The sequence below is a fragment of the Scophthalmus maximus genome, chromosome 5 (genome assembly GCF_022379125.1).
Source record: "Scophthalmus maximus strain ysfricsl-2021 chromosome 5, ASM2237912v1, whole genome shotgun sequence".
Lineage (NCBI taxonomy): Eukaryota > Metazoa > Chordata > Actinopteri > Pleuronectiformes > Scophthalmidae > Scophthalmus > Scophthalmus maximus.
The window spans coordinates 22224714-22251856 of record NC_061519.1 but is presented as its reverse complement, the minus strand read 5'-3'; the positions used below and the strand labels follow the sequence as shown (position 1 = coordinate 22251856).

Genomic DNA, 27143 nt, shown 5'->3' with positions numbered 1-27143 from the left:
TGTAGGTAGATCATCTTAAAATGTGACTGCTTCTTTAATCTATGTCCACTTACCTCCCAATATTATTAAAGGAGACATTATCTCTTTCCTTTACTATGTTATAGAGGTCTTTTGTGTATGTAATAGTTCTGCAAAGTTAAAAAGCATTGACATTCTCAGTATGTTATTGCTGAGGCTCTCTCAGGAGGCGGGATAAATGTTTCTAATGCATCAGACAGAAACTAGAGATATATTCTTAAGGTAACATACAGCGATTCTGTTACCACCAGAGTAATAGAGCATCAGGTGTTGGGCTACTTTATCTTTGTCAGTCCTGCAGCCGGAGAGTGTGTGTGTGCGTGTGCGCTATAAAGACCCCAGAAATTCAGAGGCAAGAAAACATGGTGAACAGTTTCTGCACCCGTGTGAGTTCCCCTCGTGTTCACCTCTGGACTCGCGAATCTGAGACATGTAACCGAGATTATCAGTGAAGTGAAGTGATTGAAGCAAAAACTCAATACAGTACAACAACATAAAAAGTTGAAATAAGTATAAAGTTTTTGCAGTGTTGCTCTTTCCACCACTGGGAAATCTGGAGACCTTCAGATTGACAAACAGATGAGTCGATGTAATTCGGCCTCCCAACAGGTACAGATACACATTTACATGGACCTGTGTGCCTAGCTGCCTCCACTCTGTGGGCTTCACACAGTCACAACACAAGGATGAAGAAAGAGCAAGTTTGATTTGTTGAGATATTACACAGACAGGAGGTTTTGATCCCTGGCCCTGCTTGGGATGCACCTGATGATGCAGAGATTTGTGGGAAATGATAGGTTTTCCTTGAGGTTTATATCTCCTTCTGCCTCTATCTAATCTTCGCACGTAATCACTCTCCCCTGCTGAGCAACAGCACATTCAACAGTACTGTACATGAAAAACGAGGAGGTAAAATCATTGTGACAGCTTGCAGCTCACTTGTGTGCACGAAGGCACTGTACACCCCGGCAAGCATGCAGGCTCATATATTCATCTCTTTTCTCAGTGTGACTCACATCTTTCTTCCAAACCAACGCATGCGTCCCTCCAGCCGGGGTCTGTCTGCAAGCTGCAACCCGAAGTGACGGGGGGGGGGGGGGCGCGAAAGTGGTCGAGATGAGAGCAAAATTGCACTTTCTCAACTGGCAGCTAAAGCTCATTTGAATTCAGTTACACATGTAACACAATAACTCAGTGGGCTTCAGCTGAGGACTGTTGTTTCACCCTCCCATATCTGACCCGCACAGTACATTCCCTGCCTTCAGAATTAAACACAAGTTTTTTCGAAGCAGGTCAAATCTTGGATTGTGCGAGAAGGGGCGGGTCGGCGTTCTTGCATGTGTCCTGGTTTATGGCTGCTTTGATTAATTGTGGGAGAACATACGTCTCGTTGAAGCCGAGCTTGTGTAATTAACTATCCACTCAGGGTCTGCCTTGAAATTAATAACTGTGATGTTTAATCAAAATTTACATCAAACAGCGGGAATGCCGCATGAATTGCTCGTACTGTGCCCTGTCAGTTTCACAACAGACCATACTCTCTGTTTTTCCCCCCCTTATTCCCAGTAGTGATATTACTCAAAATTATGGAAATAAGCTGAACTTGATCAGTTGTATGTGGTATCAACACCTACCTCTGAGGTACAAGTTTTTTAATTAATTGAACAGTAATTAACAGTTAAAGTCGGCATCCTGAGAGAAAGTGAACTTGAAAGGCAAATCTGAACTAATGAGGTTCTACTTTGAAGTAATGAACTCTCTGGGTTTGGGGTAATCATAGGCTTCTGGGCTTTAGTCAATTTATCTAGAAGACAGGGATTTATATGGGAATGTGCTGTGTTGTTCTGTTCCTGAACTTTTGATGGACTTTTAGTTGCAACTTCCGCCCTTTTATTTACCGAGACGATGCAACAGGACAATTCAGGACATTCGCTGTTCAAGGGGGATTTCAGGACTAGGGAAACTGGGAAGTATTCAATGTGGTTTGGGTAGGTTTTTTATATTTCAATGGGGGAAATTAAGGATTTACATCATTTTTTTCCCTCAATTTCTCTGACGGTTTCCATAAACCTCAGTGAAGAATATGTGCTGTTTAAAGGAAAAGTTACAGTCTGGGTCTTATGCCTAGTTCACAATACGTGATTTTTTTGCCCGATTATACACTCACAACACACAAATTTTGGAACTCGTCCAAACAGCGCTCTGTCGGCAGGTGGCAATCTCTGTGTGAATTCTTCCAAAGCTCACTGACACATAGCTGCCTCTGACCAAATTCCTACCAGGCTAAATATATAGACGAATCAAATGGAAAGGTTTTGTCTGAAACACAATACTCACATCCTGACAACTGCTTTACAACTGAGACCAAAAGAAACACTAACCTTATCTACCCAACAATCAAAGACTAATTTGGAGGTCTCTGAGAACATTAAAAAGTTATCACTCCAATAATTGATGTGATTAATAATGTTGGACGAGACCTGGATATGACACCTGAGAGGTCAAAGAAAATGAGCCACATAACTGACTGTGGGCCTTTAATCTTTTTTTTTTTCCTTTTTAAATCTTTTCTCAGATTTATTATCTTGTATTCTCATCAGACCAGGCTGAAATAATGTGAAATTGTCCAGATGAAATAAGATGGGCAAATCATCCTCGTTTGATTTTAGCAGACACACAATAAATTACAGATGATGTCAAAAATATTAAGGTGCAGCAGACCTGCAACTTTCTGGGAGCTTGTTCCAGATATGTGGAGCATTAAAGTGAACGCAATGAATGAGATGGTTTAAATTTTATTTTTTTTAACAAAATATCAGGTTTTATCTGAATAAAAAAACAGTAATACATTTTTCCTGCCTCAACAAATAGTGACACACACACAGTTCGTGCTGACATCAGCAGGCTGTCCACCCAACTTTTTCAATGACGGAGAAGTGAGTGATGCTGCGGCGGTTATTATAGCTCTGCTGTCATTAATACCAGTATTACTTGGGGCTGAGTCATTGACGGTGGCCGTCACCACATCTTGCCCGGCTCTTGTGTACCTGTCTCGGTTTCAACAGGACACTAACAAACCTCGCTGCATCCACTGAACCATCCAGCAAAAAAATATATGTTGCACCAGTCACCTCTTTTTCCTGACACTGCTCGGTTCCACTGGGACAGAATTAACTGCTCCCTCGCCACTGAGACATAGGAATAATGGTTATTAGCGCTGCTACCACCGTGGGGACCTACACTTTGTTGTCATTACTTACGATGATATGACCATAAACAATGCCAGCATGTCACTGTAGGCTACCTATGGCCAATAAATGTTAATGTACAGCAGCATCTGTATTGGTCCGTTGTTGCTCAGTTGTAGTTCCAATGTGTAATGGAACCGGCAGGTTTGAACCTGATTCCTTCATCAGCGTATCGCCGGTAACTGTCGTGTTTAAAGCTAGTTTGTACGTTGCCACTGCCGTCAGAAGAACTGATGGAGGGGTATGAATTTTTTGTAAAGCACGGCTCACGGTTCATTTCACGCCGATGTGCGTGTCACGGTGATGTTTACATCCTCACACTCACTGACCGACACGGAACTAAGTGGTGACGTCTGCTCAGCTGTTCGTCGCAGGTATAGCACTTTCATGGCCCGCAGACAGATTGCGTAGACGCGTGGTTTGCTGAGGAAGGCAAAGAACAGCATTAGTCTCCATCCCCTTACGTCAGTGGTCATAACATTTGCCATTACTTCCCCTGCAAGATTCAATCACCAGCACACAAAGCCATGCTTCACGCACAATGAAAGGCAAGTGCTTTTTGTCAGGCATTCTGCAGAGTGAATTGCATATAGAGTGACTTCGAGATAGCATTGTTTCTGGCTGCCATAAAAAATCTATTTAAGGCAAATCTAATCTTCATAATCTTCTCCCTCAGAGGTGGTGAATGGCGATGGGAGAGATTTCCATCCCAAGTCCTGGGTGTCTGGTCGTCAGTGCACAGGACTCAAGGAAGTAGGAAATTGCTGGGAGCAGAGGATATTAAACATCAATTTGAGAACACTGATAAGCGCCGGATTGGTGATTTATTTAGGCATATTGTTGTCCTCAACCACTGGACACAAGTATATACCTAAACACAACCCTCCTGCTCTCTTTTATAATTCAATTTTTTTCCTATCTTCAATCTGAACTGGGGGGTAAATATTGTATGTTCTCACACAAGTTAGAGATATGGTTGTGAACGAAGGTAATTTTTTCCTAGCAATTAGTTGTGGTGTAGCCTAGCAACCATTGGTGTGGTGTGTGTGCGTGTGTGTGTGAGAAAGGAGATGGAGACAGAAACCAAGATAGAGCCTCCTATCTCATCCCTTTTTCCTTTTCCCTTTCCTTTCTTTCTTCCAGTTTAAATGCTGTGGCCACTAAAGCGGCTCTGCGCTTTACTGCACCGTGCGTCATTTTGAAGCGTGTAAATGGGCACGGTGTGCTTCAGTGAGAAAAGAGGGGGCCCTCCTAAAGTCTGCAGCATGGGATGAATTATTAATGGGTATAAATCCCAAACAGAGGGATGGGGCCGAGACTAATGTCCACTGGCAAGAGTTGTGTGGAGATGGGCAGCGTCTTCAAGGATAGCTGAGCAGCCTGGCAGCTTCCAACCACTGGGAACACTAGATCACCGCAGTGGCAGGGCACTTAACAAAGACCATCCTCACCGCTGGGGGTGTCCTGGATATCATGTTTGGGGGCTCTGAGGTTTTAAAGGAGAATTGCCGGCCGAATATTTGAAGCTTTGACCAGGGGGAGCCAAAGTCATTGTAGATTTGTGATATGTCAGTGACATTTGGCATATATGGCACTGGACTTTTTGTCATCTTCAAAAAAATCTGAAGTTATTCCAGACGCTTGACGTTTTCCAAATCTTGCTAGCCTTGCTGTAATTTAGAATTATGTCACATGGTAAAGTTGGTTGAGAGATGTGACGCACGACTAAGATTAGAAAGTTCCTCGTCGTCTGAGAATAAATGATGATCAACGTTGATGTATGAATGAATAATTTATGTCATCTATTTATATCTTTGGGTTTTTGTGGTAGGGTATATTCAATAGTAATCATAGAGTAATAATAAATAATGATAAAACAAAAAAAGGTGAATATTGATTTGGGCATCGATTACCATGGCAACAATCAAAGCTTTAAGCCCTTTTAGCCCTATATACCGCCATGCTGCATTGTAAACATTAACAGTCAAGTGTGTGTGTGTGTGCTCTTTTTCCTTCTCCTGAGCTTGAAGTGTCCTCTCAGGGATTCTTTGAGGGATTAGTTTATGCTCAGGATTTAGGTTTAAGGTTAACTTCAGAAGAAGGATTAATATGCGTTTAAGGGGTGGGAGAGAGGTCAGGGAGTGAATCTAACCAATTAAGCCACAGCAGTATTGTAATGCATCATATGAATGCAAACAGTTGCTTATTGTGGATTTGCGTTTGACTGTATACATAAATCTATTACATTTGCGTCTAAGAATCCAATAGTGCAGATGTGGGAGAAGGAGGGTAAAACCTATTTTGAAGAATCTGCTAAAATAAAGGAAAATGAAGTTTGCTTCACCTGCTGTTTCTCTTAGCACAAAAAGCACTCACATCCTCGAGAACTGTCGCGGCACCTCAGGCTGCCAGGAGCAACCATTTACAACCCATCCTCATGACTCATCATAATGAAAAATCTTCAAACCAAAAAGTCTGTAGTGTTGAAAACTGGGTAGTTTCATTACAGAGTGAAATACCACTCGGAACACTGACTCACTTTTACAAAATGAAAGCTGAAATAAAAGTAAAACTTTCTGTGGATTATAATAAAGTAATTAGCCACCTCACAAACTTTTGTATGAAGATAACATTTGTTGGAAGGGGATCATTTCTCCCTATCAGTTTCAGAAAAGTCTGAAAACGAATGCATGCAATTTTAAGTTTTTGTCTGCTGGACAACTCTTAATGATATTATAATTAATTTTTATTTTTTTTAATATAGATCCTTATTATCTGCATATAGTAGTATGCATATATATAGTCAGAATACATTTGTATGTAACCCTGGTACATTACAATTCATACAAACAGTCCTATAAAATATACAGGCGTTGCATTTGTGCTGTACTGGACTATTCATTGTTATTCATCGCAGTGCAGACCAGTCAAACACCACAACAAGTACACAACAGAAAAATGTTGTTTACTACAAGCTAAGTTTACTATGGTAAAATGACATAATCAGTGGATATGACAAACTCTGGCAACTGAAACCAGACTTGAGCTGTTTGTCTTTTCAGTTGAGTCAGTGCTGATTTGACACAGTTTCACTCGGCCCTCTGATTGGTTTCATGTTATATTTGATTCATCAAGAGAATAATTACAACCCTAACCATATGTCTGGCATGGTTTTCTGCCATTAAATTAGATTTCGACACTTGCTCGGTATTGCATTATTACATACTGTATGTACTATTGAGCATATGCTGAGATTGTTAAAATAGTGCACTAAGGCTGCAAAAAACAGAATACAGCACTTTCAAAGGAACAGGGTAGGTAGTGCCTGGTGTTTTAGCCAACAACATGGCTCTATATGGCAATGTTGGTTGATCGGACAGTCAGTTACTATGGTCGAGACTGAAATATTGCACAAAGATTTTGATAAATTGCCATTCAATTTTGTGCAAAAACATTCATGGTCTTCAGAGGAGGAATCACGTTGCCCATGGTAAGCCCCCTTATTATCATCATCTTAATTAGGCCCTGTCAGCCTCAGGTGTATGCTCAGTGCCACTTAGCAATTGTTAGCATGCCAAATTGCTGAACGAACATTACCTGGTAAATATTTCCCTCTAAAGCTCAGCATATTTACAATGTGTCCTCGTTAGCATGCTGACATTAGCAATTCGTTTGAAAGCACCGCTGCGAAGCCTTGTGCTGATTCGAGGCCTCACTGAGGAGCTGAACCATTGGAACAAAGGTGAAAAATGTTTTTTTTTAAATTGCATTCAATTGTATATTTGCAGGATACCTATTGCACAGTACAGTGTCTGCACAGTATATACGTTAATTCAAAAGCCCTGTGCTGTGCATTGTGCATTCCGGCCGCTCCATTAAATTTAGTATTGACAGGACGGACCTTGGTAACAAGGCAAACAGAGGAGCCAGCTGTGCCTGTGGGGAGGTTTGCTTATTAACAGGAAGGGAGTCAAAACACACACGAGACACTGAGACAGGGATCACTACTGAGCTGTCTGTCATCTGGGAAATTGGTTCTGTCCATACTGGGAAAAATACACAACAACATTCATCTCAACGAGTGATTTATTTATTTCATCAGTTGTAAAATGGCTGCTCAGCGAGCGTGACCACCTGAAGAGAGAGCGACTTTTCAACTCATCTGTTCATTTCATACTTTGTTCTTTTGTCCATCTGTTCATCGTACAGTACACAATAGCTCAGGTGCAGTTTGGCTCGTTCTCGGGGACACGCTCATCCCAAAAAAATAAAATCCATATTCATTTGGGTTATTTTGTGTAACGTGGCACCAACAAAACTGCCAATTTTCTAAATTACACGTTTACTTTTGCCTCGTTCATTTTTGTGTTAACTTTTTAAAATTCAGTCTGGCATTAAAACAGGGTCCCTTGACGTGTTTTCAGCAGTAAATAATTCTCTCTCGTCTGAAACTTGAGTGTCTTTGAATAAATTGTTGAAGTTGATGAATACTTGCAGTATTTATCTGGATCCAAGATGGGACAACTCTGTAGGACAATTTGTCATATTTATCCATGTACATCAGTCGTCACACTGGATCAGCATGGTTGGAGGAGAATAGCGAAGCACTGTGTTTTTGCGCTGAGGAGTTTAGATGAGGATCTGTCACAACAGGTGAGAATCTTCCTTTCATGCTGGTGATTCTAACGCCTGCTTAGAGTCTGGTTTTTTTTCGTCTCCACGTCATCAAACCATTCCTCCCCCTTACAGCCTGCGATGATTTCCATGTGACTTCTCGTCTGGAATGTACGATGATGATTAGGGCCGTTGTACAGTAGGTAAAAAAAAAAAAGTGGTAAAATTTAAATAAAACATACAAGAAAAGCAAAACTTGAATATTCTCTAGATTTTGTGCATCAAACACTACAACACAATGGGAATATGCAAGGATTTCGCTGGTTAATCTATGACCAATTAAAATAGGATTTGTAATCTTCTCTTTGTCATGTTCGTGTGCTCGACTCTCTGCCTGCTACACAACACACCTCTCCATCACCCGCTCATCTCATCTCCACCGTTCTCCAGCTCCACTCGACCCCCTGCCTTGTAAGTTTGCTCCCCAGCTCCTCCGGTCATCCAACCCCGCCCAGAGCCCAGCCGTCGGTCCTCCCTGCTCTGCTCATTACCCTGCCGCGTGGTCAGTCATCCAACCTCGCTCTCAGCTCAGCCTTCTTTGGCTCCCCGTTCTGCAAACCGCCATTCCTTCTTTGCCCCCAGCCTTCGCCTACAAGAACCCATATGTCCCCATTAATTCTTTATCTATATTCTGCATTTAGGTTCACTTATTTAAACACAAATTCTGATTCCAATAGTATACAGTTTAGATTGGGTCATCCACTGCAAATGTTTCCTTGACAAGAATCTTTTTTTTGTAAAATTGGTGACTTTATTCAAATCATTTTTGGTGGGGTTCTTGCTTATTTATGACTTTATAATCTCAGAGAATATCAAAGGTTTTTTTTCATGAATATGTCACTTTCATGTTGGAATTTCTGACTTTTCTTGCAATACTACACTACCCCACTGCCCCTGCTGTGTAAAAATGTGTTCATCATAGAAATGGACTTCGATATGCAGACCAGGGAAGTAGCCAATGATTATTTGTATTATAAATTGATCGCTTAGTCTAAACAATGCTAGAAAACTGAAGAAGAAGAAAAATATTCATATATACATATATATATATATATACACCAAGGTGACATTTTCAAAGGACTTGTTTTGCCTGACATTTTAGAAGCTGGAACCAACAAAACATGTGGCACCTTAGAAATTACCAGTGGCAGGTCCATCATTTCATAGAAGCTTTCTTGGAAAGAACTATCCAATTCAAAGCTAATTGTTGGGGGATTTTGCGTATCCTTGAAAGAATTGCTGCATTTGAAAATTAGTAAATATTCACTGGGTGTTTTTTTTATATTAGTGATTTTATTATTTATATTTGTTGAATTGTCTAAAATGCCTATATTCATCTCCCATCTCATTGTGCCCAGTTGACCCGTTTTACTCTGGTAAGGTTGTAAATAATTAACTAACAATCAAAGAATTGGTATTGTGCTAAATCAACACAGTCACTGTTTTCTCTCTAATTAGAACCAAATTGCTCAGTTCTCTCCTGGAAGCCTTTTGGTAAATTTTGGGAAAGTCTCAAATTAAAGACTATTAATGTTCTGTCAATCATCTGATCATGTCAGCACAAATACATTTGCTCTCTTTAAAACTCGAGATTACCTTTTGCGTACTACAATGTTCGGGCATCTTGCACAAGGTCATCTCCTTTCATTTGTCTTTTATCAAGAATATTTTCAGACACAAGGGATCGAACTCCAACTATAAAGCAATATTGGCTAATAGAGGTCTTACTGCATTAAATTGGGGTCTCCTGATTATAAAATGACTTTCATGTGTTAGAAGTTCCGATTAGTGAGGTTTCAGCGCCTGTGAAACTGGGATAACGTCTCTAAAGGTTGACTTTTTTTTTATGTAGGTCTCGGTTTCACCAGACTCTGAGCCCGAACAATGTGAGACCCAGCTTTGTCACTCTCACGGTTTTGTCTGCTCCCAGTGAGGCCCTAGGTGCAGAGTGAAATGAATCTTGGGTAAAGGCTCAATTAAAAGGCGGAATCCTTCGGCATGCCTGAGGCGCTCTGTGGTCTCTCTGGTCTGAAAAGAAAGTGTCAGGAGGCACTAAAGCATTGAGCGGTGACCGTCAACTCGGACTGACAGCATGTCATCTCTCCTCTTTCAGCTTCACCAAGCAGTGCCCCCTTCTCAACGCCCCCACTAACACAAACACACACACACAGTCACACACTAATGTACATAATTCACATACCACATCCATATCCCCATCTGTACATACTGTACATACCAAACACACACAAGCACAGCCTCCCACACTTTAGCTGTGAGACTTTTAGTAACTCTGGTGAGTAACTCATTGACTCAGACAAATATTATCATATTCTCTCTCGCTCATTCTCCTCTCTCTATCTCGCTCTCTCTCTCTCTCACACACACACACACACACACACACACACACACACACACACACAAACACACACACACTTGTCCATGTATCCCAGTGCACATAAAAGCATGCACACACACGTACGCTTGCTGAGGAATGCACATTCACACAGATGCATGCATGCACACACTCACAAAGTAATTAGTGGGTAGGAGTTCAGAGTCCTGGTGGTTTGTGGTCGGGTCGCAATAAAAAAAAAGAAAAAAAAGAAACTCCAGTCAGCCTCATTAATCTTGGTATCTGCACAGGGGAAGTTAAACCACCATCATTTTTCCCCTCTGGCAACGCTGTACAAAGCAGCATCCAAAGCACAAACTCAAATCAAATATCCGCTAGAGAACTCAATAATGTCATCATTGTATGATGATTACAGCCGCATGTCCGAATATAAAAAAATGGCCTTGATTTGAAGGTTTCTTTTTTTTTTGCAGCCTCTTTCTAGGTTTGGGTGCTGGAAGAAACACAAGCGCTTTGTTAACACACTCATTCATTCAGCGGCGTGAAAAGTGTTTGAAACGGTTGACCCAAATGTGTCCAACTAAAGCGCAATTAGAATGAAAGCAAAGTGGATCTGGTGGGGTAAACAGCACAATCCCTTTTCCTAACGCACGGACGTTGGTTGCAGTGGCAAGCTGCCGAGCCGGGGCCATTTCTATTCAAGTGACGGGAGTCACGTGTTCCGTGGCCGTTTGCGCTTGGCTGAGCCCGGCACCCTGAATTGGATCACCAATTTATGGCTCCTAATTAGGATGCTGAAGTGGATCAGCGGATGATTCACCTTCCCCTGGCTCGGGCATCGAGCTGTATGTGTCTGCATTGCCTCTCGGTGCTGGGCAACACACTGAGCTCAGCGCAATAGCTTGCAATTGTGTTGGGAAGAGCCTGGGTGTCCACTTGTAACATGGTAATGGACTTTTGTGTTCATTATTGGGACACATTGGTGCTCAGCCATCACTGATCTGGTGTTTCTGCACTGCACCTCCCAGTGTCCCTTCTTTAACAGACGTTTGAGTATCTTTTCTTTATCTGTTCACATGACAGCATTGATCACTCATGCTTAGCAGAAAAAATCCATTCATCTTACTTTTCCAATTATTGCTCTAGCTACCACTGAAGAGACCAAAGTCATTTTTTCTTGGATTGTATTCGGGGACTTTGGGTGTTTTAGCAACATGGGGTGGAGATCACATTCGTTACGCGGCTGATTCTTGCAGTTTTCTACCAGGAAAAATATTTTATTCCTGGCAACATGTAAAGTTATTTAAAACATCATAATTCTTTATTTTCCTAGTGTGTATTTCTTAGGAAATTCACAAACAGGGAATGGCAGGAATTTTGAGCAAGGTCAACATTTTGAGACGATAATATTAGTTTAGTTAATTGCATTGAGTTATTGAATAAGAAAAATAATTATTATTCTTGAAAAGAATAAGAAAAATATTAATAATCCTGCCATATAGGCAAATGGCTCTAGCAATGTATATAGAGTATGTGAACAGCCTGCGACTGCCGCACCTTCTTTATTTCCAAAGAAATAAAGGCAATGAGCTCTTCTGATTGTAGAATAATACATTTCATGTCAAAGGATTAACCACTCAAATGCATTTCATCTGGTATGATGCCTCCTCACAAGGCTGAATCCAATAGATACAATTACTATAGAAAAATATGATGATTCAAATGATTCGCCTAGCAGGATATTATCTTCAACACTTTTTTCATATTATATATTCTATATTTATTTTTTATTATTGATTAATAACTTTTATTAATTATTTTAATTTCCAACTGTTAGTGTATTTTGTATATATCCGTATTAGAAAGAAAGTACAATGTGCATTTTATTCCCAAAAAGTTTTTTGCACGGCATTACTTGAATAAAAGTAGACCACCTTAACTTGATTACATAGTCCAATGAGCTGGGGGAAGTTACAGGAATCTATTCTGTCAAAGCCCGGAGCTGTGAAATGTATTTTATGAAAAAGGAGAATACATTCGCACATGTTTTTTCAGTCTTCTCCAATCCTGCCCTATAATTGTCGATGTGCATTGCGAATGCCAGAATTATTCAGAGGGTACTGACCCAACCACCAGGAAGGCATTGTCAATAATTGATGCCTTCAGACTTGTATTAATATAATCACTGGCACAGTATTACATTTCACCCAGGTTTATTTAAGGCCATCTGTGATTATTTTGCATTCTGAAATGTGTTAAAACAGCTCGTAGATGGATGTCTGCCAAAGTTTCGTATTTCAGTTGGATTCCATTGATAGAAAACCGGTTCAGTGCTGATTTACTGCTGTTCATGTACCTAAAAATAGCACAACATAAGTTTAAAAAGGCCACACACACAACTGTTGTGCCCCTAGTGGTTCCAGGTGGTATTATTGTCGTAAAGACCACACCAGATGAAGCCATAGTTTATCAAGATTTGGGTTTGATGTCCCTTTTCCGCTCTGAAGGCCGAGGAGTTCTAGTTGGTATTCAACTGATAATTTCTCTGACCCACAATTCTCTTTGGTTACCCAGCAACAGGCTGACTGACGACGTCCCCGAGGGAGATTTGGTTTAGGAAACAGGAGGAGGCTGGCCCGTGGCAAGAGACTGAGAGGAAAAAAGAGAGAGATGCAATCTTTTATCAAGTTTGGCCTGTATGAGCCAACCAGCACCAACTTTATCCTACAGAGGTGCCGCAGGATGCCTCCCGGTCAGCTACTGCACGGGCAAAATAAAAAGAAATGCATGGTAGTGCGGAAAAATCATGCACTGGTATCTTACAGGAGAAAAATATATAGCAAGGGCGGATTGGCAAAAGGCTGTGTGGCCTTCAGTGGTGCCGTAAACACGCCTCTGCTCAACAACCGTTGTATAGTAATTTCTATGTTGTAATCAAAAAGGTTTTTCATGCCGTACACCTGTAATTTACATTTTCTGCCTCCAAGGTAGTTTCGTGTGAATGCAGCATCACCTTCTTGAAGGTGACGTGTTGCACAACAAAATGAGAGTGAAAACAAAGAGCAGACTCTGACGTGGAGGGAGGCCTGCTCTCCGTGTACCTTCGGATACCTGCAAACAACATGCCACTGCTCCACATCGATCTGTTGTATGGGAATAGTGCAGCGTGAGATCGATTGGCTGAACTTGTTCGGGGGCTGTGTTCATCATGTGCGACTGAGCAGAACAGGGGGAGCGAGAGGTGTGATGGCTCTGGATGTGAGACAGCAATGGCCGACTTTTATCATGTTGCCCTTGACTGAGAGGAAGCTGCACGCGATGCTGGAAGACAAATTGGTGACATCATTTACTTAATGAGAAGTAGAAGTGCAACGCTTTGGACACACTTCACTGCAAGTATAGGTTCAAAGTCATTATCAGCTAAATTTAGTCACAACCATTAAGATTTTAAGGAAATCAAATCCTATAGTCATATTTATGGTTGACAATAACCGTCATCTATTTTACTGCTCGAGTTTAGCATTTTGTCCAGCGCCATCTTGTTCATTTGAAACCATAAGTCTGAGCTGTGTGTTGTCAGCAAGTGCATTAAGATTGTTGCTTAATGGAAAGCATTCGCTTCTCTTTTGGTTTTATTCATGATGAATACTTCATAGTAGCACTCGCGTGCCGTCGCCATAATCAAAAACTAGAGTTCCCAACTGGGAAAATTCATGTGAACAACAACTCAGAAAGTCTATAAAAATGTTGGCAGTAGCCGACGTCATACACAAAAACGTGGAGGAAGAAAGGGAGTGTTTGGTTTTATGTATAATTATATCCTGCAGTTACTATTAACGACAGCTGTCAGATAAATATACTGTACTGTAGTAAAAGTACATCAACATTGTACTTACATACAACTGACGGGAGTCACGTGTTCCTTACATTGTACTTTACATTCCATAACTGGCTGTATATGTATACTGTACATTTTTGGCGGAATCTTTATGGAAATTGTTAAACTGGGTTCTGCGTCTGTGCAATCAGAACATCAATTGATTTCGTCATTTTGCACAAGAAAACCCCCCAAATAATGTCTTTGATCATGTTTGGATCCACAGGAATTCACAAGCAGACATCTATATCGATGTGTGCACCTTTTCCCATTGTTACGGCTTCCCCCAGAACAGACATTGATTCTAAATTCACCCCGCAGACAACTGAGAATCGATCCTTTTTTTGTGTCGCCTAGATCTTCTGCCAAGTATAAACCTGGCGAATGTCTCCCTCTCAGATGAGAAAAAACGACTTTGTGTTCTGGGAAAAAAGCGCACAAGCAACCCTGAAGGCAATGTTTGCTGTCTTCTTTTTTTTTATTTTCAATGGTTCAGCACTCTAATTGAATTTTTTAATAACGCTCACCTAAAAGAATAGAAGGTAGTTTGTTCCCTCTCAACCGAGCCTCGCTTCTGGATTTACAAGGCATTAACATTCTGGAGAGAATGGGCTGCTCTCCGTTGAGAGGAAGGAGGAGAAGAAGAAAAAAAACATTGTTAGGAAGCAATTGTCTGTAAATGAATGGCAGGGTCACCCACCACAGTAAAATGTTAATAAGAAACAGAACAGGAAGCTTGGAAGAGACAAGTCTTGAATACAACGCGCCACAGTAATCGAAGGCGCACTTTCCGCGACACAACCGCTGAAAACAAACAATACTGAAACAAATGGCGACGTGGTCCCAGTTTGAAAGTGTTTTCCTTCGAGGATCCACTTTCATAATAAGGGTTCATATGTCAACAAATAACATTCATATTTTAGCATTCATACTGTCGTGCTCATCTGGAGCAGCTCGCTGGAGGCTGAAACGGAACAGGTTTCGGAACACGGGAGCTAATACAGAGGAGGGCAGAAGCCAGGGCCGCTATGCTCCGACAAAGATGTAAACAGGTATTTTGTTGTGTACCCAGAACAATTATGATAACAAATGCCACAAATACACTCAATGAAATAAAGTGGAACAATGTGTGATGCAAAACTTCTCACATGAAGGTCGTGTACTCTGAAGGACCAACTCACTGGAACGTCACGTCACATCTAGCTCACACCGCAGTAGATAAGGAAGTGCCACTGCACGTCATTTGATCGACACTTGACACGTTGCAGAAGCAGCGCTTCTGTGGCCATCAGCAGTTTGTGGAGGTTGGGAGTGTACTGAATTTTAATTTCATATCAGGATTAAGTTTTTATTTCTTGATTTGCCTCAGTCGAGTGTTTCCACCTCAGTGAAGATATATCTTTTATATATATATATATATATATATATATATATATATATATATATATATATATATATATATATATATAAAAGATAGAAAGTTAGAAAGACCTTGTTTTTGTCAGCTGGCTTTCATGCCGGCATGCAAACTGAAAAAGAACAAATTCAATAATCTGAATGACTAGAATCCTTAATTCTAAATATCAAATTAGAATTTGGTATTTAGAATTAAGGATTTGAATCAGTTGGTAAATTGTGACGGAAGGTTCATATTTTTGCAGCCTTTATAACGCAGAATATAGGCGTAAACTGCAGGTGATCACAACAGTGGGTGTTGTGAAATAATACTCGAAGGCTCAATTAGTTGCAGCTCTAATCTGAAAAAATAAATCAACACCAATAAACGGCTGAGATTCTCAGGAACAGACTGTTACACACTATTAACTAACTAGCTGCTTTCCTAAATGGCACATAGTCGATAACTTAATGTTACTTTCTTATTGCATTATACATTTTATTTATTTGGCAGTCATTGTGTCTTCATCAGGGCAGAAACAGGTTGACCGCGTCTAATGAAGTGTTCTCATACACATTCAGCTCTACTAGAATCATTCTCTTTAATTGGGAAGGAAAATAAAGTCAAAAGGTTGCCTCCAGCTTAGACTTACACTTTCCTCTCCCTCTGTTAGACCTTTGACTATCGCCTCACGCGGATTCATATTTCCTAAAAATATTTCCCTCAAATTAAATCATGACTTGTCCTTCCTTCTTAGTATTATGTTAATCAGAATGAGGCAATCATACCTTTGTAGGTTGTTCACTCACCTGAATCGTGATTGCCTGAGATGCGGGCACGTAGCTAAATAGAAGAAGAAAAAAGTCAAAACTTTGAATCCAACAAACACAAGTCATTCATCCTGCAGAGTGTGAATTGAAATTCATGTGGTAAATACTTAACAAAAAAAACCAAGAAGGAATCTTATGCTTATCTTTCCAGAAAAAAACCAATTGCTGCATGTCTCTGTGGCCTTTTGGCTGAGATTTTTTTTCTTTTGAACTTTAAACAAAAAGCCTTCCACCATATGCAGCACTCAACTCTCAGGTCGATGCCTTTGTTACAATGGCGATGGACGATGTACCAGGAATAGGGATGCGTGACACCATTGCAGATATTTGCCAAGGAAAAACTGCGGAGGTAGCAGCTGTAATCCTAAAACAAGCTTTTGACACATTTGAGAATTTATGAAATAATAAATTGTGGTCTGTCTGTCCTGAGCAGACACCAGGGTTCATGGAATCCCTTCACCTGCTACCAGCGTTTTTAGTTTTCCTTATAGCGGTAGACTTCCCCCGGTGTACTCAGCCAAAAACTGTTAAACGTTCTCCAAGGTACAGTACATAGTACATGCTAATTGTAAAACCCCAAGGTGGAGGTTTTCTGAGTGGAATCAATCATTTTCCGGAAAAAAACTGAGTTATTCAAATGTGCTTGCTCTTAATGAACGCGGTATCTATCATCTGTGGCTCATTAGGTGCCACACAAGCACAGTCCATCATAGACTCATATTTAGTTGATTCATGTTCTCATAAAACAGGGCAGTGCATCGTTATCTTTGCAGGATAGTTTTCTACACTTTGGAGAATAAATGATATCGTCCTTAAATGAGATCGAATTAAGTCTGAGGGTTGCCTTTCTCTATATCCTGATGATTTTGGTCATCAAGAAACCAAAACATTCGTCACCAACATCGTTTGGCAGTTATTCTCATAATTGGGTGTTTACTAATTCTCCTCATTAACATCACATGTCTCTAATGGGAATTTGTGGAACTCTACGATGTACATCTGAATGATGAATGATTTTAATTTTATGAATTGATTTATGCAGACAAGTGTTTAATTAGAGCTAATGTACGTGGTGAACATTGTTATGGTTTTCAGGCCTTTAGTTTTGGTCACTGTACGTTATCCGCCCGGTAGCGTGTTAGAAACTAGCCGGTGGACTTAGTGGAGCATTTAGCAGCTGAAGGATTCTGTATTTTCTTAAGGAATTGGTGGAGTCTAAAGCAAAACTAAGTGGGATAAAAAAAATATTTAAAATTCTAACATATCAGCTTTAAAAGGTGATAAAAAAAGTTGTCTTTCCAGCTTGTAATGCTGCCCCAGAGATGCCAAAATAATCAATAAATGCAAGTTCAAAGAATAGTAAGTGTACCAACTCTGCCTAATGCCCACAAATTATCATATTCACATGACTGTGTGCACGGATTTGAAAACAAATGAGCTTCCGCCCCCATGCTGGACAGAGCGAAAACTAGTTGTTTCAGCCTGCTTCCCAGTCTTCACACGCATACATGTGAACAATATCTAATACTATACTCACACTGAGATCATGCAGGTTTATTATCCCTGAGGAGGTGAGCAAACTTTGTTCTGTGTATAAAGGTGGGTCAAGTGAGCGGGAGGTGGGTTTAGGCCCCCCCACAACACCAACAGCCCCGCCCCCCGCACCTATGGTCCAGTGTTGCAGGAGACACTGGAGAGCCGGTCCGGTTTTAAGTGGTTTGGTCTGCAGTGTGTGCCATGACCCCTGGCAGGACCTATTAGAGGAAATGTCTCTGTGGTCTACATGCCTCCAACCTCTCTGGCAGCCACCTAGCAACATCAATTACACCCACAGCAAGTCCAGCCTATAGCTACACTCGTATATTGCCATCACCACAGGGGTAATTGGTCCACTATATACTTCCAATTCCGAGCAAGTCGGAGCCTAGTTTTCAGTCAGTCGACATCGGCCCATGTTAAAATTGCTATTATAGCCCGTAGCGTCACTATGGGGTCCCGAGATTGAACAAGAAGGGGGGAGGGGCAAAATACAGTGCCAGCGGTGATCACAGAGATCAGCTGTGAGATATTGATGCATGTAGGACTGATGCAGCTTCTGTTTTGGCACATGAGAAGCTTTTACCGGCAGTGAATCACCGAATGCAGCCCAATAGAGCCAAGTCATTTGTTGTGTTTATTTATTTATTTGCTTCTTTTTGATGCCACATGCATGCTGCGTCTCAACCCCCTGCGGCGAGCACGACTTAAATGTCCTCCTCTGCAGCGATGCACACATAAACAGTTGTTGGGATGGGCCCTGTGACCTTTTCATTCACGAGACAGTTTCTCTCTCTCTCCCAGCACACAGCCGCCGCCGCCGCTCAAAGTGACCGGGCAGTTGTGCAACAGACAGGATGACAACACTAATTAACTCAGTTTATTACAGAGTCCAGGATAATGTAAATGTCTCATGTCATTTCTGTTTATAATCCTTAATTTGACTGATATTAGTTATGACAGCCTGAGTGTGCGCACACACACACACACACACACACGCACACGCACGCGCACATAAACACACTGTAGACACAAACTCTTAACGCCACAGCCAGACACTTAAATGCTTTAATGTCATATGCACATGCAGTGAAATTATGCACACACCCTCTTTTTTTTTTAATGCAGTTTAATTCAATGAAGCTTTGTTGGCTTGGCATTTTGTTGCTACAGCTTATACATACATTAAAGAGAGTGACGGCGACGGGAAATAATAAATAAACACAATAAGTAATCATATTTAACAGCAGCACATGCAAGCACACACTCTAACACTCATTAAATTCATACACACAATAAAAAAAAACATTGTGTGTGTGCGCGCGCGCTCACCTCAGATTCCGCAGCAGATGAAAGGTCAGAGGAAGTACACCACAGCCCAAAGCATTTAATGTGGTTTACATTGAAAAAGACGGGGAGAGCGAGAGCCACACAGACACACACACAAGCATTTTCACACATTTGGAAGGCAACTCCAGAATGCAGATGTGCACAACACAAACAGATGCTCGCAGAAAGCAGATATAAACACGGTGCTGGCTGAACCATAAAAAACAATAAAAAGACAAAGACAGACATGTAGAAAAGGCACCTGGGTACACGCATTCAGGAACACCAGGGGCCCCTGTCTGAGGCACTGGGGCCAATTAGGATGCCGAAGCCGAGGCCGATGCATCATGTGAGGGAGCCAGCTGTCTGTGGGCCGCCCTGATGTGGCCGTCCCCACTGTGCCCTGTAAGCCCTCTGCTCCATGGAGGCCTGACACACAGAGACAATCTCTCCATCGCTCCGTCTGTCAAGAAGCAGGAGACGTGCAACAAGCAACAGGTTAACCGGTTTGCTCATGCAACCATTGCAGTGCAATTCCAATTCTTTTATTTGAGTTATTATCCCCTACTCAATGTGAAATCTTTAAACGTTAAACAAGAGCATGTTCAGGATGATCAGTATCTTCTTCTTATGTGCTGCAGTGCTGTTGTTAGCGGGGATGTCTTTCCAAAAGCAAGCCCTCGTTTTTCATGAGTAATGTTGCAGCTGCTTCAAGTGAAATCTCTTTCCTTTATCAGTACTTAACAGGATACGTGCGTCAGACTCTTCTTGTTTTTCTCTCCATTTCCCCCCGACTTTGCTTTTCTCTATTTCCACCCACTGCTGTCTTGAAATCTTGAAATCTTTATTTCTGTTTGTGCAGGATGAGCAGCGCTGACCCAGGAGCACATCAAGTAAAATCCTCGGTATAGAGGATGGAAGAATCTGCCAGTCCAACAGTTTTGGTAAACATACTCAAGATGTGTCTCGATATGTATTGACGTCACAGCATCCCACATACTGAATTTGAATGGCGACAAAAACTCTGAATTTACAAGGTGGAATTCAGTCTAAATTACTCACATAGAGTACGTATGTTCCTAGGAGTGATATTCATCACAGAGAGGCTGTGATAGCCTTGAATGTATCTTCATTTTGGAGACGATGACACTGTCGATGTGCAGTGGAGTCCAGTTGAGGGCTCGACCTTGACCTTCTGCTGGGTGGGAGAGGGGCTGACGTCACCCAGAGGACAGACAGAGGAGCCGCTGAGGCCGAAGGAGGAAGCAAACAGACCAACAAGGAAGAAAGACAAATGTTATTTGATGTCAGAGCAGAAATAGACAACTCTTTGGCTCAAACGCATCATAATGATTGTTAAAAATGATAATGGCGATAGAAAAACAACACCATCCACGTTGATAGTGGTCCCCTGTAAAGCCTCACTTTCACCATGTTATCCTCTATTTTGACAGCGGTACAAAACCAGGCGAAGGAGGAGATTGACAGAAAACAAGAGCGGACCTCGGACGGGCACTCACTTGGTGGAGAGAGCTCCGGGATTTAGAGGCGTCAAAACTGCCATGTAGTTTGTACTCCCTTCTAGCAGATCAGTAAGTAACACAACCAGGCTACTCATGAACACTACCGGACGTTTAACTCAAGGTTCAAAACTGGATTTCTTCGGTTGTTTTCCCCTTTGGACAGAAGCCAGGCTGTTGACATTGAGTTAGCTATGATGCTGATGCTAAAGCTGTCTCTAGTTTACCCTAGGAGCCAGAAAAACAAGGTAGGTGCTTCAGTGAACATACTTCTTTCTCCTCCTCCGTTATCTCCAGTGATGTTGACAACCTGTGTCCATACTACTCGGGGGTTGGAATATTTCATATTACTTGAAACTCTGTAGAGGACTAAGGATTCATAATATGCATTGTGTTGGCACAAAAATTAAGGGGAGGGCGTCGATTAAAAATGAATAAATAAAAATGAAGGGGTAAACACAACCCAAAATGCTCTTTGAGCAAATTAGCTACTTAACGTTGCAAATTACCTGTTAATAAGAATAATCTAGAAATAAGACTGCGATACATGCACCACCATTCTTGAAAAAAATATTGCTGGATTTCAAACGTAAAATTAGCAAATCTCCACCAAATTTTGTTTGAAAAATCTCTGCCCGGTTAAAATAAGCATTCACGGTGAAATTATTTGAAACCAAACTGACATAAGTGTGTCCAATCCCACCTGTCAGCTCCTCCAGGGTGAAAACAACCACCAGGATTTATTTTTGCAAATACAAATTTATTCGGAGCTTGATATGAATTAAGGTCTATTGGAAAGGAAGGATAATTCTGCTTATGAGGCCAAATTAGTCCACATTTGTGAGTTCCTCCCACAAACGAAAAAATATCTTGACTATGAGAAAACGAGAGAGAAAAAAATGGACATCTAACAGTGACTATCGAGGCGACATCGCCGTTGCCATGATGCCACCCAGGGTTTCTATTTCCTGTTATTAACCGTTAACACTATACTGTGACATCGTTTGGGTGTAAAAACTCAAACGAGCGTTTTGCGAGCCAACAAAGTGCAGGCGCCAAGTAATTGTCAATGGAAAAGTTCCAAGTTTTGTCACAGATCACAAGATTTCTTGTCCGGTTCATTTTGTTCATTTTAGCAATTCAAATAAAATAAAAAAAACACTCCCACGTCATACAACTAATATATGTACACGCTCATAATTTTTTTCCTCACATGTTTTAACAAGCAAGAATCTATTTGAAGGCTCATTAAGCGACACGATGCAGGGACACAAGTTCCTCTCGAGGGCGAACAACGCGGCGGCCTGTTGCAGCCGGTTACAACTGAATGAAATGGAGATTGGGTGGGAAGCTCCTGTCATTGCCAGACACTGGCAGGTTGATGACTCGTCGCACCCGGGCCCCCAGGGCCTGGCTGGTGAGAACAAAACAGCCCGTTTGGACGGCTCTGTGCTTTCGCCTTTAAACAGTCGTGCTCAGAGGAGGTGGGTTATAACTTCACGTGGACAATCGTATTTTTTATTCAACACAAACACCTGTGTGCAATTCAGATTTTTTGTCTGATGTTTTCCCTTGCAGAAACTCACACAAACTCAGGGTTCTAGTTAAATGTGAGTCCACACATCCACTCAAACTCGCACACTGAGCAAAAACAAAGGGGGGGAATGAAAACCCTTTCAGTTTTAATTAGTCACTGCTGCTGTGTTTTGGAGGCGGTGCAAGGGTCAACAGTAATTGGGTTGTTTTCATATTGAGGCATTCAGAGCAGAACGGAGGGATATGGGTCACAGTGAAGTGATCCCTGAATCCTATTGCCTGCTTTCCACCCTCTCTTCCTGCCCCCCCCCCTCCTACTCCTCCTCCTCATCTTCTACTCCCCCCCCATCCGCCTTGGCACCGGGACGTTCACTGGAAAGACTTGTGGATCCTGGCAGGCCTAGCAACTGGAGAGGGGCCACAGCACCACCCTCCCAGCCCCGCTCCGAGTCAGTTCTCATCAAAACCAAATGGTGGAATTTGGAGAGGCTGGCCATGCCATGGAAGAACAGGCTTATGGGAACATGTCTGGGAAAATTGAAAAAGGGGGCGAGGGCTCAGAGTCAAGGCGTAGGATTCACTGTTCCTGGAAGTAATGCCAGAGTTTTCTTCACGAGCAAATCCAGGAGCGCCAAACTGTGGCGTGCCAAACCAAACGGAGAGCGGCCAGCTTAAGAACATGGAGAGGGAGATGATAGAAATGGTAAGATGGCGGAAATGATTCAGTTAAGAGCGCGGCTGCGGAGGATAGACACCATCCAGATGGTCAGCTCAGTGGCTTTCAATAAATTATTTATCAGCGTCTCAGTGTACGACGCCTGAAGCATTACTCTTTATTTTTGCTCCATGGATCAAACGTGAAGAATGAGAGTTCTTATCTCACACCTTCTTTTTTTTTGCATCACATTAATTTGAAGCATTAGCATCAGTTACACACAGATACATAATGGATGCACATTGGCTCCACGAGCAGTGAAGTGCCTTTGAGGGGTAATACGATACAGCAGGACAATGGCAGTGGAGTTTGCGAGCTGATTGCACTAGGCAGGTTGGAGTGCTATCAAAATGATGTTGGAAGCACCACTTTCTGACAGACGCGCATTAAGAAGAAATGGCCTTGAAGGACCCTGATATTGCGAGACCTGGTCATGATAAATTATAAAACCAAGAAGCTGCCAGGTTTAGAGCTGTACCAGGGCACCACTCATGTACAGCAGGTTATTGCAATTAGTCTTCTCTCACACTACATGTTCTTCATCGGTTTGCTCTTTTGTTTTTTTACAGATTTTCACTGAAAGGATTTCCAAAGGGAGCATATCGGTTAAAACGAATATTTGAACCAAATTTTATGTTCCCCTGGCCCCCAAACTTTATTTTGCCTAAGCGAGAAGTTGCTGAGAGTAAACAACAACAATTCAGCAGTAATTTCCTTTCACTGGAAGAAGATGTGAAGAACTGAAAGTGAGGATAAGAACAGGAAGAAAACGTGTGTGGGCTCCTAACGGACCGTTCCTGATAATCCCTTCACCGAACAGAAAGTGTTCAGTCGTAGCATAGCAGCTGTAACCGGGCACGACAGGCCTGTCAAGCTTCGGGTTTTCTCCACACGTCGAAGTGCTGTGGATGGAGCTTTAGTCAGGAGAAGACTTGTGACTAAGGATGTCTTTTTCTATCAACTTTTAAAATCCCCAAAATATAAGTTGCCCGAGCTACCAACATGAGTTTGCTGTGCAAGAAGAATTTATTTATAAATTATAAATGGTTGAAACATACTTCATAGGCACAGAGTTGGCATATCATTAGCTGACTACCGTCTATCACCTAGTGGGATAATAGGTTAGTTTAAAAAAGGCTAACGCATCGACTATGTGGATGCCAGTGTAACACTTGTCCAGGATGCTAACAATTGTTAAATCAGATATTATGCTCATGTTATTGGGCTGTATTGGAATTGGGGAAGTTAAACCCGAATTGACTTTGCAAAACTCTTAAATTTTTAGTATATACAAATGGACGTTGTCACCGGGTCCGGAAAATAAAGCAATTGCGGAAGCCTGTGTTCTGTGTAATGACCAGCAGAGGGCGACTCCAGTGTTTTCTACAGAAGTCTATGAGAATATTACTCTACTCCTCACTTGATTTATAACTTGAGTAAACATTTTTGAGAGTTTATGGTTCAATTGTTAGTTTCAAGTCTTCTTCAATATAGCATGTTCATTTTATAAATTATGGGTCAGGGTCAGTTCTGAAGAAATTACCATCTTTCCCCAAAGTAAGTTTTTTGTTTATGATTTTTAAAGCAATGTGGCTTTTCTCTAAAATTTTCTATCAAAAATCCAATTTTCCTCCAATATTTTTATGCAGTTGATGTTTTTTACACTGACAATTATTTCAGGAAGTATCAATGCTTAATTTTCATTTGTTCTTCAGTATTCTACTTTCACCCCAAAGAAAAGAAATCCTGGATCTGTTTGAAAAATTTAAAAGGGAAAATAAATAAATCTACTTTTATATGATACATTTATATAATGAATGAATACATATAAATATATTATAAATAAATAGCCCAGATTTAATTGTACACACCACTCAACACATGCTGCATCCACTTGCAGAACACAGAAAAGAGAGTGGGGATGGCCACAGCACAGCGGTGCTCCATGCCGTCTTGCAGCTGGAAGAGTTCATGTCAGGGATTTAACATCTTTCCACTCATTGGTTTTCCTTTTAATTCAAAGCCAAACTAGCACCGCAATATCCTCCCATCTTTCAACAGCATTGGCATTTCCCTCTCCTGCATGCTTTATTTCACTACCCACATTAAATTATTTTGAATATTATGACCGCCGAAAGAAAATCCCCGTTGCAGATGGCGAGATTTCACTTTTCACAGAGAAAATGAACTGGAGGAACAGAAGTGATTTTCACATCCTACCATGGTTCCGGCTTTGAATCCTCATTAGTGTGATTAATTTTCCCTCCTGTCCTACAAACCTCATTGGTGATTCCCCTCCAACACTTTCGGCTGCACTCCGCATAAGTGACAAATGTGTTCCCATGGAAACAGACCTGTCACCGCTGGCCTGTCACATGGAATCCAGCTCTGCCGGAGAGTTACCAGCTGGTGACCTGAGTGATCTCACATCAATACCACAGTGTGACTCTTGACGACCACGCTGCTCTCCCCTATCATTGTTAGACACTTGCATGTAACAGTGGCTTTTGGTCTCTCGGTCCCTCAGCCTCCCTTTTCCCGCTCTGTCTCCGTCCATCTCATCACACAGCTGTCTTTTTCTTTTCCTCCTATGGTTTGTCTTCGTCCAAGGCTCAGCACACATCAGTTTGATGAGACCGGTCAGTTGAAATACAGCCGCCTCGGGGGGAGAAAAAGGTTTTTCTATCCTCTCCGGCCAGAATGGCCAGGAAATGACTCTGCTCATATGGCTCAAAATGCTCAGAAAGTTCCCAGTAATCAGACAGAAGGTACAAGGTTATGACGGCCAAATAAATCTTTCACTTTGTTGAAATTGTCTGACCCCACTGGGGGGAAAAAGTAATTATCTTACAAGCCAATCACTGTGGCAGCTATTGGTATTAATTATAGAGCAGTTGTGATTCACACCTTTCTCCCCTTTACAGCGTGACTAAATGATGGGACTTCGCACTATAAGACAAATTGGTGAAAAACAAAGTGGCAATCTCGACAAAAATTTAATTTAAATGAATTAAATCTATCGCTGGATGAGGTGACGCAATGGTGATAGTCCTTTTTCTCGAATGATTAAAATAGTGCAATGTTTATTTGCAGTATTAGGAAATGGTGTCTGTGGCGACATTCATGGGGGAAAAAAGTTGAAATAATGCTGCATTCCATTGTACTCGGAACTCTGGGAAAAAACAACCTCCGACTCGGAAACGTGCAAGGGAACGGCCATTCAAGTCGGGATTCCAAGTCGGAAACTCGGGCAAAAAACATTATATCGTAGCTAACTAGCTCTATGAAAACACAATTTTGAGCTTTGTGGTATGTTATTGGAATTAGCAAAACGTAGACGTTTCTCTTCACCGATGGTGATGCGGTCGCTCATGTAGGTCACCAGCACATGCTTCTGGTGTTCAGAGGTCAGTCAAACAAACATGGGTTTTCCGACTACCGACTTGCGATGGAACGCGGCATAAGTTGCTGCTGATGCCAACAGGACATTTCCTACCACTGAAAAAAAAATACAACAACTCTACTCCTACTTGATCTTAATGGCACTTTAACTATTAAAGTAGTAGTTATTCCAACATACACTTATCTCTTTAGTGTATGTTTCATGAATTGAGGTAATTTAGCTTAGCTTAGCATCAAGACCTGAATTCATGATTTAAGAACTATAGACACAGTAAAACCTCTAAAGCGTATGAACTTAGAATAGTATATCTTGTTTTGAAATCTCTTTCACAAGCGGAAATGTACGAATTTACAGAAGAAGTTTTGTTAACAAACAGCGACAATGCTGTCAAAAGGTCAGAGTGTTTAGGGTTCATCTAACAACTCAGGAAAACCTCTTGTTTGTCTAAAAAAGCATTGAGTTTTCATATCCGGCCCCTATTTGCTCAACATGATGCAGGGAGGTTTGTTTAAACCAAATACAGAGCAGTCTTGAGCATAAACACTTGCCTCGCTTAATGTAATAAAGGCATAATGAAAGCAGCGCCAGTAGTTTGGGTTTGTAGATGTTTTGCATTATTGAGCAGGTACTCCGTGCTGATTTCCTCCTGCTTGGTGCATTTTCTGACTTCACTGAGGCAGTGGGCAGCAGTTTAAGCATTGAAGAATG

The 27143-nt window shown here is 41.5% G+C and overlaps 2 long non-coding RNA genes across 4 annotated transcripts in view; both read left to right on the top strand.

The window, feature by feature from the left end:
• Positions 1 to 27143, top strand: part of LOC118310339 — a 136834-nt gene that overhangs the window by 91296 nt on the left and 18395 nt on the right. For all 3 annotated transcript variants that reach the window (XR_004793766.2, XR_004793767.2, XR_004793765.2), the window contains exons 2-4: positions 20124 to 20205; positions 20716 to 20853; positions 20948 to 21029. This is a non-coding gene — a long non-coding RNA (uncharacterized LOC118310339). The remainder of the gene's footprint in view (positions 1 to 20123; positions 20206 to 20715; positions 20854 to 20947; positions 21030 to 27143) is intronic.
• On the top strand, positions 21038 to 23537 carry LOC124850004. Its single transcript, XR_007030732.1, has 3 exons — positions 21038 to 22265; positions 22360 to 22391; positions 22698 to 23537. It is a non-coding gene; the product is annotated as an uncharacterized LOC124850004 (long non-coding RNA).